The following is a 12,385-nucleotide window of genomic DNA, read 5'->3' on the forward strand; positions in this document are numbered from 1 at the left end:
CTCATCGGACATTCCGACCGATGTGAGCTCATCTTTGAGCATGGAGGGAGCACCGAGTCATCATCTGGGTCTGAGTAGTACTCAGACTTATAGTATCACATTCCATATTGAGGATGTGGTTGTATATATTTTTTTGTAAACTGAAGCCATGGGCTACTTCGAGATATGGACTCCCTTGTATACATGTATGAAATTTTGATAGTAATATTGAATCGTGAATCGATAGTATTACATTCATGTCTATCTTGAATCGATAGTATTACATTCATGTCTATCTTGAATCGTGTATTGACAATGTATGCATTCATGTTGTTCTTGTCTTAATCTCCCTCGTGCATATGTTCTTCGTGGATGGTTTAATGCACAAAAAAAAAAAATCCAGAGAGTGTTATTGGGTGCTGGAATGCTGGAACAGTATTCAGGCACCTAATAGCACTCTCTGGATTTTTTTTTTTGCTCTCTGTTCGCGTGTATAAACACGTCAGAACTGCTAAAAATCGCGTGTATATACGCGAATAATCTGTAAAATACTCGTGTATTAACGCGTCAAAACTGACAATTACGCGTGTATAAGCGCATCTAAATTAAAGAAACGCGTGTATAGACGTATGTATCAACGCGTCTGAGTACATCTGAACTGAACAGAATACGGCTATACACCCGTGTATGAGCGCGTCTGGCAGGTCCTATACACGCGCTTTTACACGCATGTCTGTGGCCGCGATGATACACGCGCTGATACACGAGCCCGCTACTTTTTTTCACAAGTCATTTTTAGCGGCTAGGAGCGCGAGTATGAGCCCGATCCCTTGTAGTGCATGTTCAGCATATCCTTCCTGCAACCACCCGCTCTATGGCACACACATGGTGTGTGTGTGTGTGCCACAACCAAGCAACATGTGTGCTGCTTGGCTGGGGTGCACACACATACCATGTGTGTGCAATAGGGCGGGCAAAATGGGCCAGTTTCCAAGGTTAGGCAAAATGGACAGCCGCCAAAGTTTAAACGAACATGCTACCACTCGGTGTAGTATTAAAGGGTGGTAGTTCGTCCACTACACAGTCTACACTAGCTTTATGCATGTCGTAACAACGCGCATCCTTACTCACAAATAGCTAGTAACACCACCACCTTCTATTTTACTACATTGAAAGCCAATATATTAAAGGCCCCCTATTGGTATTAGAGCCGCATCTTTTTTATTACAAATACAAATACTAAATCAGCATGGCTGACGATCATATTAATATTGATGCAGCAAAGTACGTTCGATACACTTGTGAGTAGGTGGAGGCCTTGGAGAGACTGTATAGCAAGTGCCCAAAGCCCACTTCCCTCCAAAGACAGGAACTTGTCGTCAGAGAATGCTCGCTCCTCCACAACATAGAGCCCAAACAAATCAAAGTGTGGTTTCAAAACAGGCAGTAATTAGTCACATGATCCAATTTAACCACTGGCCAACCATAACTGTATTATTTTCAATCATCCTTCTAGCTTTTAGCTTCTATATTTAAGTGTACTTAGATTAATGTTTAAGCTAATGATCGTAGCTCGTGTTAAATTGCATCGTGTAAGGTTCCATGAGAAGCAACGCAAAGAGTAGACTCACCGACTGCAATGCTTGAATGGTAACACCATGCTCATCGAGGAGAATGTTTATTTGGGCAAGAGAGATTAAAGAAAATGTTGGAATTACCTTTTTGGCATTTCCAAGATTTTATGCCAGAGATATGATGGCTAGAATATACATCTAATGAAAATGGTTGCAAACAACTTCTAGGATAATGATGTGTACACATATATTTATTTGAAGTCTTTTTGTACTTTGAAAGAATTGATGGTAATAGCTATATATGAAATAAAGGAGGAAGATGGGGAATCACAAATTCTATTTTGGGAGATTCTAAACAATGTGATGATTGAACAAGGATTCCCAGTAACTGACTTTCTAGGATTTATGGTAGAGAAGGCTTGTGCTAATTGGATTGTGATACGTATTGTATTCAATGAAGGCCCCGATAATGTAATATTGCAAGTTAAGGAGCGATTTTGTCTATTTCATTAGGAGCAAAAAATTTGGTGCCAACAGAACATAGAACACATCTTCGCATGAGTGAATCATAGAGGCTTTCTCAAAACGCCTCAGGCTGCAACTCTGCATGATAGTGTATAGGTGACTCTTCTCACTATGCATGATTTGCATATTAGTAAATTAGAGTATGTGAGGTGGTTTACATGCATGTAGCAATCAGATTACAAGAAATAGCTAGCGCAAGAAATTACTTTTAGTGTGCTCGGTAATATTTGAATAAAAATGTCTCTTTCTCATGGGTTGAAAAAGCTCTAGATAGAAACTCCCTAAATTGTAATCCTCTTGGTGGAGGGGCCTTTGTAAAAGTCGGTAGCATCCAATCAAAGCAAGGTTGCAGAGCTGTTGGAATCGAACAGGCGACTCTCCATCTCGGCGTCGGAGGAAGGGGCGGTGTTCGTCCTGACGGTGGTGGTGGTACTGGGGGAGTAGGAGGAGAGCAGAGGCTGGAGAGGGGTGTAGTGGGGGACTGGCTTAGAAATTGGGATGGCCGGTAGCGCAGCGCGGTTAAGCAAGGCGTCTACCGCCTGGCGAATGGTAGGTCGACATGTAGGATCCGGATGCGAACAGGCCAGGCCCAACACAAGCACTCTCTGCAGCTCCACGGCCTCGAACTCGTCGCCCAGCCGGGCGTCCGCCGCTCCGTTCAGGCGGTCCCTCGTATAGAGCGACCACACCCAGTCCACGAGCCTCCCATCATGCTCTTCCGGCAGGGTCCTGTCCACAGGTCTGCGACCGCACACCACCTCCAGCAGCACCGCCCCGAAGCTGTAGATGTCCGACTCCACTGTAGCCCTCCCTGTGCCGTAGCATTCTGGCGCCATGTACCCCACCGTCCCGGCAGCTATTGTCGTGTGTCCCTCGGTCCCCTCCCCCAGCTGCCTTGCCAACCCAAAGTCGCCCAGCTTCGTATTGAAGTTGCAGTCGAGCATCACGTTGCTCGACTTGATGTCCCTGTGAATAATCACCCTTTCACACTCTTCGTGCAGGTACTGCAGCGCAGACCCCAACCCACAAACGATCCGGTACCTAGCACACCACCAAAAGTCATGTGAGGGACGTCCAGTAATTTACATAGATTGGTGGTGCTTTACCGAAATTTAGGTTTAAATATTTTGGGGATCCAAAAGCCTTTACAGATAATATGGTTTTTGCTGTACCTGGTGCTCCAGTCAAGAACAATCGCCTTCTCGAGGAACAAGTGTTGGTCAAGGCTTCTATTGGGCAGGTATTCATACACAAGCAGCAGAGTTCCTTTGTCATTGTCTTGGCACCACCCTTTAAGCTGCACAAGATGGCGATGGCGGATGCCGCTTATGATGGATATCTCGGTCAGAAACTCCTTCTCTCCTTGTGCAGATCCTTGAGATACGCACTTCACAGCCACCTCGCTCCCATCGCTTGGAAGAACGCCTTTATAAACAGGGCCAAATCCACCCCTTCCCAAAAGCTCCGTCTTTCTAAACTGCTTGGTCGCAACGCTGAGCTCTCTGTATGTGTAATAATGAGGAAGGTTGAGCCCCATCATTACATTAAGTTCCCTTGAGTACTGTGCAGCCCTTCGCTTTTCCCTTGATCTAACCACGTAGATACTAATCACTACCATGAGTACCACTAAAATGAGAACCCCAGCAGCAGTTAAACCAGCGATCAACCCTACCTTCCTAGAAGCCTTTACTTCAGTACTACTAAAAGTCCATGAATAGAGGATATGATCCTCGTAAGATCCTCCTGTGGAGGCAGAAAATCCAACAAAAACATCCTCCGGCAAGTAAGAGGATAAGTTGATATGTAGTGAGAGGAGAGGAGTTTGAGGCTTAACATTAGAATTGTTTTTAGCGTACACTTCCAACAAACCAAGCGAACTAGAATAATCTACCCAAGCATACACAGATGAGGAATTCAGCTGAAAGCTCAAGCTAGTATTGGTGGTTACAATAGAGGTTATGTTGTTGATATCAATACCTATATGATTACCACTTGGATCTTGAATATCAAGGTTCATGTAAGTATCAAATTCCACTGCGACGAGGTGGTTCGACAAGTTGCCATTGTTGGTTGAATTGAACAAGCCGAGCCACTGCCCGGTGGAACTCAAAGGATAATCTGGATATTCTGTAACGAAGAAGGTCATCCCATCACCTGATTGCTGATCGCTAGTGTTGTCTATCTGAAACCTAAAAGAGGTGTTGAAAGAGGCTGCCCAGCTGCTGCCGCGATCCCAAAGGGGGAACGAGTCCTTGTAGTAGAGCCTGCCCACGCTACTATCAGTGTTCGTGTTGGTGAGTTGAGCGCTGTCAGCTCTTAAGCTAGCATCCCCGATAGGTAGAATACTGCCGGAAACCTGATCGGACGCCAACGAGCTGTAGTTGAAGGAAAGCGCATGAGCAACACCAATGCAACAGCAGTAATTAGCGAGAATTATAATCCAGGCTAAAGTTGCCATTGTATCCACCAAATTTCCTCTGCAATGCATCCAGGCTAAAGTCGAACTAGGTGTACGCGCAATTCAGCACTGCTCATATATACAAATTTGTTGGAAGGAGTCAGCCAACACAAATGTCCAAGAGACTAAGCCAACGCTCATCAACTCCGGTATTTTCAAGCGGGCCGAATCGGCCGATCCATTGTCCTGAAGAATGAAGCTGACCCGTAACTCCAGTCCCATCCTTCTAGACACACACATCTGAAATTGGTTGAAATTTAAAGGTCTGTCGGCCGATCCATTGACCCGTAACTCCAGTCCCAGACACACACATCTGAAATTGGTTGAAATTTGAAGGTCTGACTTTCATTTTCAGAATAGTGGACTTTTTTGCAACCACACTCTGAAGGCTTCAAATTTCAGAATTGACATTGGCCAACCGCATTTACTTAACTCTACTCTAAGTTTTCTTTCCAAGAGAAACCCCAAGATTGAAAATTTCACAGGCGTGCAAATCATAGTCGTCCTGAAAATCACGCAATACACTTGCATTCGCAAAAAAGTTATATACCCAAACCAAATCATCACTTGATTGAATTAGATGATATGAACTAGATCAACTTATGATTATAAAGTAGATTTTTCCGTCCTCAAGAAGGATTTAGAAAGCTTCAATTTTGATTACAGAGAATTGTGAATATATTTTCAAGCAACCCTTGTCAGCTCTAAAGACTATTATATATGTGGTATATTTCAAAGATTTGACCTATGGCATGGTAGGTCCCATGGGCAATAGCTAGAATTTTTATGTAGCACTAACTTCACATCTCCAAAATGCACACTCTTGCAGTAGTGCATGTTTTCTCACTCTAGGACTAGTGCTAGGATTTACAATCCTTTCTGAGGTTCAAATATCATTTGTTGTGCAGAAATTGTGCATTGGAGACATGAATGTGCTATGGTGGGAAATTTTTACTCTGATTTTTGATGCATGTTCGGCTAGAAATATATGTGCACGTCCATATTTGTCTACATCAACTTTAAAATTTTTCTTTTGAAATCGTCACGTCAACATAAGCTTTATGCATGCTTTATGCATAATGCTCATGCATGCTTTATGCATAAGCCTCATGCATAGCTTTATGTATAAGGCCTCATGCATGCTTTATGCATAAGCATAGCTTGCATAGCGGCATAGTTTGCATAAGACTTGCATATGGGCATAGCTTGCATAAGCTTTTGTATGTATGCATTACTAATCCTTTCCTTACCCTTTTGTCGGTTTTGTTGGTCCTCTATAAGGCCTCATGCATGCTTTATACATAAGCTTTATGCATAAGGCCTCATGCATAGTTTTATGCTTAAGGCCTCATGCATAGCACTTTTTATGCATAATGCTTTATGCATAAATAAGGCCTCATGCATAAAGCATTATACTTAAAGATTTATTATGCATAAGGCTTCATGCATAAAGCATTATGCTTAAAGCTTTATGCATAAGGCCTCATGCATACTCTATGCATAAGCTTTAGCATAGCTTGCATAGCGGCGTAGTTTGCACAAGGCTTGCATAGCGGCATAGCTTGCATAAGCTTTTGTATGTATGCATTACTAATCCTTTCCTCACCCTTTTGTTGGTTTTGTAGGTCCTCTAATCCTCTCTTTCAACATCACAAAAAAGAGGTAAGTGCTTTCTTCTCATTCCTCTATTATTATTGCACCCTTGGGTGTTGGGATTTGTTTTGTAGGTTTGCGCATAAGCTTTATGCATACTCTTTATAAATGATGCTTTATGCATAATGCTCATACATGCTTTATGCATAAACCTCATGCATAGCTTTATGCAAAAGGCCTCATGCATAAGGCCTCATGCATAGTTTTGTGCTTAAGGCCTCATGCTTAAGGCCTTATGCATAGTGCTTTATGCATTAGCCTTATGCATAATGCTTTATGCATAAACTTTATGCATAAGGCCTCATGCATAAAGCATTATACTTAAAGCTTTATTATGCATAAGACCTCATGGATAAAGCATTACGCTTAAAGCTTTATGCATAAGGCCTCATGCATGCTTTATGCATAAGCTTTAGCATAGCTTGCATAAGGCTTAGGACTTGCAAGGGGCTTGCATAGCAGCATAGCTTGCATAAGCTTTTGTATGTATGCATTACTAATCTTTTCCTCACCCTTTTGTTGGTTTTGTAGGTCCTCTAATCCTCTCTTTCAACATCACGAAAAGGAGATAAGTGCTTTCATATCTTTCTTCTCTTTCCTCTATTATTTTTGCACCCTTGGGTGCTAGGGATTTATTTTGTAGGTTTGCCCATAAGCTTTATGCATATTGCTTTATGAATAATGCTCATGCATGCTTTATGCATAAGGCCTCATGAATAGCTTTATGCATAAGGCCTCATGCATAGCTTTCTGTATAAGCCTTATGCATAAGATTTATGCATAAGGCCTCATGCATAGTTTTATGCTTAAGGCCTTATGCATAGTACTTTATGCATAAGACCTCATGCATAGCTTTATGCTTAAGGCCTTATGTATAGTGCTTTATGCATCAGCCTTATGCATGCATAGTTTTATGCTTAAGACCTCATGCTTAAGGCCTTATGCATAGTGCTTTACGCATAAGCCTTATGCATAAGCTTTATGCTTAAGGCCTCATGCATAGCTTTATACATAAAGTTTATGCATAAGGCCTCATGCATGCTTTATGCATAGGGCCTAATCCATAATGCTTTATGCAAAGCTTGTGTAATAATGCATAGTACTTTAAACATAATGCATAATATTTTAAGCTTATGCATAGTACTTTAAACATAATGCTTGCATAAGGCTTTTCTAGATTGCATAAGGCTTGCATAATATTTTTTTAATATTCTCTTTGTTTGTATAGATGTGGCATGGGTCCTCGTTCTTTTGTCCCACAGACCCACAAGTTGAGTCTCTCATCATCGAGTCTTAACGATGGTTTGCTAGGGAGGTAGAGGGCATATTTGGCTATACTCCCACCCCCACGAGAAGTGGGCAGTCGATGCAGGAGGCACCCCTTTACCATCAGGTCTTCCCACAACCCAATAGAGTCCCTTGCCAGGCACTTCACCTGCCTTTACATTCACCCCTTTACCATCAGGTCTGCCCACAACCCAATAGAGTCCCTTGCCAGGCACTTCACCTGCCTTTACATTCACCCCTTTACCATCAGGTCTGCCCACAACCCAATAGAGTCCCTTGCCAGGCACTTCACCTGCCTTTACATTCACCCCTCATCCGTCAGCCCCAGTTAGTGCTACGTTGTCGTGCCATGGCACATCTATGATGTGAAACCGTGCATGTGAGTTCATCAAATACACATCCAGATGCATGGGTTAAGTGCCATGACGAGTCATTATATGATGCCATGTACATATGTTCATATTGTATATGAGGTTCAATAAGACAAATGAGTCAGATTTAGGAGTTTTTTGTATATGAGTATGGAGGATGATGTTTTTGCTGTTACTCAGAGCTCATGGGCAGATTAGAAGCATCCAGTTATATATGATGGCATGAGGGCATACCAATGCACAAAGGAATGCATTTATGAAGGCATGGAGAAATACTTGAATGAGCAATTGGGGATTCTATAAATCATATGGGCCGACATGATGATTTATAAACTATGAAGGTATCAAGAGAAATGGAGATTTAATGAGTATCACAGTGCCGAGGAGTTCATTGAATATGGGGAAAATATGGAGATAAAAAACATGGGGCTTGTGTCTTCATAGGTGTGAGAATGCCTTGGGAATCTTGTGTTTGTGCCAAAGCAGAGAATTCAAAGTATCATTGGCTAAAATGCCTTATGGGTGAATGTATGTCATGTGGAGGCCAGACAAGAAATTTTTTTATACACCCTCTGGAAACAACAAAAATACAAAGATCCATGTTGAAGTGCTTGAGGGAATTGTTGTGACCGTTAAAAAGAAGGGAATATAAGGTTATGTCTTACAATGAGACTTCTAACCTTAATGCTAAGGTTAGAAGAAACATATAATGAGTGGCATAACCTTAATGCTAAGGTTATGCCTTGTAACCTTAGTGCTAAGGTTAACAAAGCTTATTTGGGATTTTTCTAGAAAGCGTGGAAACGAAATGCGCAGCTTTTTTTTTAATGGCATGTATAGCTGGCAAAAGGTGGTGAGTGGGAGCGCCGAGTTCACCGCGGGAAAAATGCAAAAGGCACCGGAGGCTCACGGCGAAACCAGTGTGTGGGAGAAAATTTGCAGAGTTAAGGGAACAGTGTCGATGGTGGCGACCAGAGGATTTCATTTGAAGACCCTACCTTCTGCGCATAGCTTTTAGGTGCTAGAAATGAAGGGAAATTTAAGTGCTATACAATGATGTGCTTTTTGGAAAATCAGAGTTTACAGTCGGCGCAGAGGCGACTGTTTCGCCATTTCTTTCTCCATCATGTTATCGGCGCCGAAGCGACCCTTATGGATTACCAAAAATAAATAAATCGAAGTGCTCACTCGCTGAATCATTCAGATAAGTTTAATCTTTAAACTACTTTATTTACCTTAGAAAAAGGGCATGACATATAAGCCCTTAAAAAAAAAATTGGAATATATGGGAAAAAGCTTGTGAATATGAGAGAATTTTGGGGAACTTGGAGTTTTGTAAAATCACGGAAGACGGCCTTGTTTCTGCTTGACTGAGATTTGGAAATTATGTACATGAAATAGCTATGCCGTATTCTATCTTTTGCTTGTGAAATGTTAGAATATTAAGGCAGGTTTTCAGGTGAAAAAGAGCATCATGATATAATGGTCTTGATGGCACTGGATGTAAAGGATGAAATTGATCACATGTATATTGGAAAAATTGGAAGGCTTTGTTATGCACACATGTGAATGGTTCAAAGGATTTCATGCAATTCTGTGCAATCATCTGGATGAATTCAAGGATGTATTGAGGCAAGTTGACACATGTATTTGTCACTGGAAATAATGATGTTCAATACTCCTTGGGAAATTTTGTGCGTGAGATTCCTTGTTGGATTGGACATTCACTCTCACAGCTAGAAGTTTCGTACTTTCCTGGCTGTACCGCACACTTCACGACATTCTTTTGGTGAACCCGACGTGAAACTGCTGGGGTGAGAGTGTGGTGAAATATACAGGAAAGCTATGGGCTGAGAATTCTGAGGGTCAGGGGGTTCATTTTGACCCTGGAGTTATGCAGATGTTTCAAATGTTTACCATGTACATGCAACAACAACAAGCTGCTGAGAGGGGACAGATTTCCACGACCAAAGCCTTACAATCAATTGTGAAAAAGGTGCATCAATTTGATGGGAAGGACATTACAAAGTATCTGCGCAATTATATAAAGGAGATGGAGCTAAACAGGGTGACTGAGGAGGATATGGTTCGAAGTTTCGAGCTGGTATGCGTTCCTGAAATAAGAGAGCGCATAAAAGGATTGCAGACAGCACAGGGTGGCAGAAATTGGGAAGAGTTCAAGCTTGCCTTAAAGGATGAATACTTCATGGAGGATTCTGAGCGAGTGACCAAACGAACTTTCTTAGAATGGGTCACAAAACCTAAAATGGGAATTTCTGCCACAGAATTGCTAAGGGAGTTTGAGAAGCGTTATGCCCAGTTGTCAAGAATAGAGCGTGCAACTTTGGACAGAGAAAAGACAGAGCTCTTCTTGCAAGCAGCTGGGAAAGATCTCCAGGAGAAATTGGAAATCCTCCTTGAGGATAAGAATACAGAGAAAGGATTAAAGAGTGATTGGAATGATGTTGAGGATGCAGTCACTATGTTAGCAAAGCGGCAGCGGAGGAGGGATAAAATGGTGATGGGCTCTGCAACCCCCATAGCTGCTGTTACCCCTGAGAATTTATCCAAGCCAGCTGCTACAATTCCTAAGATAGATGGGCCGATGGATGAGCTTATCAAGGGTATGCGTGATTTAAAATTGAAGATGTCCAGGATTGAAGAAAAGGGTCTACCATTGGGGCAGGCTTCTATGCAAAGGCCTCAAATCAAAGAAGGGTTTACATATAGATGCATATGGTGTGATGACCCAGAGCATGCAAAGAAGGATTGTACCAGTTATAAAGAAGCTCTTAAAAATCAACTTGTGTTCTTCAAAGATGGGAAAATCCATCTTACAGAGACTGGACTTCCATTGAGTACAAACTTTGGGAAAGGAGGGATGAAAAAGCTGGTAGAGGATATGGCTGCTAGTCATGCCATTTCTATGGTTGAGGCAGCAACCTATGGATTAAAGGTTGGTCAACAAAAGCAGGGATTTGAGAATGATGAGGATTATGAGAATGAGAATTTTTGGCCGTCAACAATGGAATTAATTGCATCAAAGAAAGTGTCAAAGCAAGCTTTGCATGAGGCAGGTGATTGTATACGTCTTGAGACTGGCTGGGAGGAGCCTGTGGATTCTTTATCCATTCATGCCTATATTGCCAAATGCCAAAATAATGAGGCACAGGTAGAGGAGAAACGTAAAAGGGAAAATGAGGAAGGAGGGCCATCAAAAAGAGTTACATGTGGAAGTGAAAAGAAGGATCCTGGGCCATCACATATGCCTCCACAGCATAGCAGACCTCCACATGATGTTTCAATGGAAGAAGTGCCAGCAAAAATGAAGGAGAAGGGTAAAGGGAAAAGTCCACTCTACAAGCTTCAATCTGATATTGAAGTTGCAACAGATCTCAAAAAGGTGCTTGAAGAGAGAATTCTAAACAGCAGGGTGGAATTCACACTAGGGGAAGTCTTGGGGATTGCAAAGAAAGAATTTCATGATGAGATAATTGATATTATACGAAGAAAAAGGCAGTCCATAATTGAATCTATTCCATCACAAGGGGAAGCAAGCACTTCCAAGACTCATGGTGTACAGGTACAGAAAAAGGAAGAGAGAGAAAATGTGGTGGAATGTAATCACTCTGCTGATGGGTCACGACAAGTGCGTTTTGTGGAAGAGGATGATGAAAAAGAAGTTCTTACAAAGAGTCATTACTCCAGGAGTCATTGGGCAAGAGCAACCACTGAAACCCTTGTCAAGATAGGTGATTTGGAAGAGCCGTATGTCACTCTAATTGATCATGGGTCTGAAATAAATCTTATGGCTAAAAATCTCTACAACAAATGTAAGTGGCCAATGGATGTGGATCATGGGTGGATGATTAAAGCAGCTAATAATTCATCTGGAGAGCTTTATGCAGCATGTCCAAATGTAAGGGTAACTATAGGGGATGTGAAGGATGATCAGAATTTCTTTGTTCAGGAGATGTCATCGTATCCCCTCATTCTTGGGCAACCCTACATTACAGCTGTAAGGATGGAAACAAAGGTTTTGGATGATGGTTCAGCTTATGCAAGAATAAGGAGTAAAGATGGTAAAAAAGCTGTTCAGTTTTTGACAGTTTGCATTAATCATGAAAGGAATCGTGAATCTCTTCGGGCACAGTCACTCCCAAAGATAAACAGAGAGTTCATGAATTACAGGGAGATGAGGGATTTTGGCCAGGTGCCATTGTAAAGCGGGATTCCAATGGTACAAGGGGGAATGAGTTCTCGCAGGACTCAATCAATGTAAATAGTTTTTCAGCAAATTTTCAGGGATTCTCCAGCTATGGGTCACTGGTTTTTGTAAAAAGCAAGGATTTAAAGCGTGGCATGCAAAAACATATACAAAATGAACAAAAAAGTTTTGAGCAGTGTGGTCTTTTGGAGAAGAATGAGTTTATTTCAGGGGTGCTTGATGAGGTGTCATTTATAGATACTATGGATGTGCTTTTTGATATGAGAAGAGCATGCTTACAGGGTGGAAATGAAATGATAAAGGTGTCATC

General features: G+C 41.9%; 1 pseudogene across 1 annotated transcript; it reads right to left on the bottom strand.

The window, feature by feature from the left end:
• Positions 1 to 2,356: 2,356 nt before the first annotated feature.
• On the bottom strand, positions 2,357 to 4,536 carry LOC147625059 (putative L-type lectin-domain containing receptor kinase S.7 pseudogene; annotated as a pseudogene). The gene is made up of 2 exons (XR_015268836.1): positions 3,251 to 4,536; positions 2,357 to 3,119 (listed from the first exon to the last, which is right to left on the bottom strand). The product of XR_015268836.1 is annotated as a putative L-type lectin-domain containing receptor kinase S.7 pseudogene (transcript).
• Positions 4,537 to 12,385: the final 7,849 nt, after the last annotated feature.

This window comes from Cibotium barometz, chromosome 24, assembly GCF_041138505.1.
Source record: "Cibotium barometz isolate CiBa-2024 chromosome 24, ASM4113850v1, whole genome shotgun sequence".
NCBI classification, from domain to species: domain Eukaryota; kingdom Viridiplantae; phylum Streptophyta; class Polypodiopsida; order Cyatheales; family Cibotiaceae; genus Cibotium; species Cibotium barometz.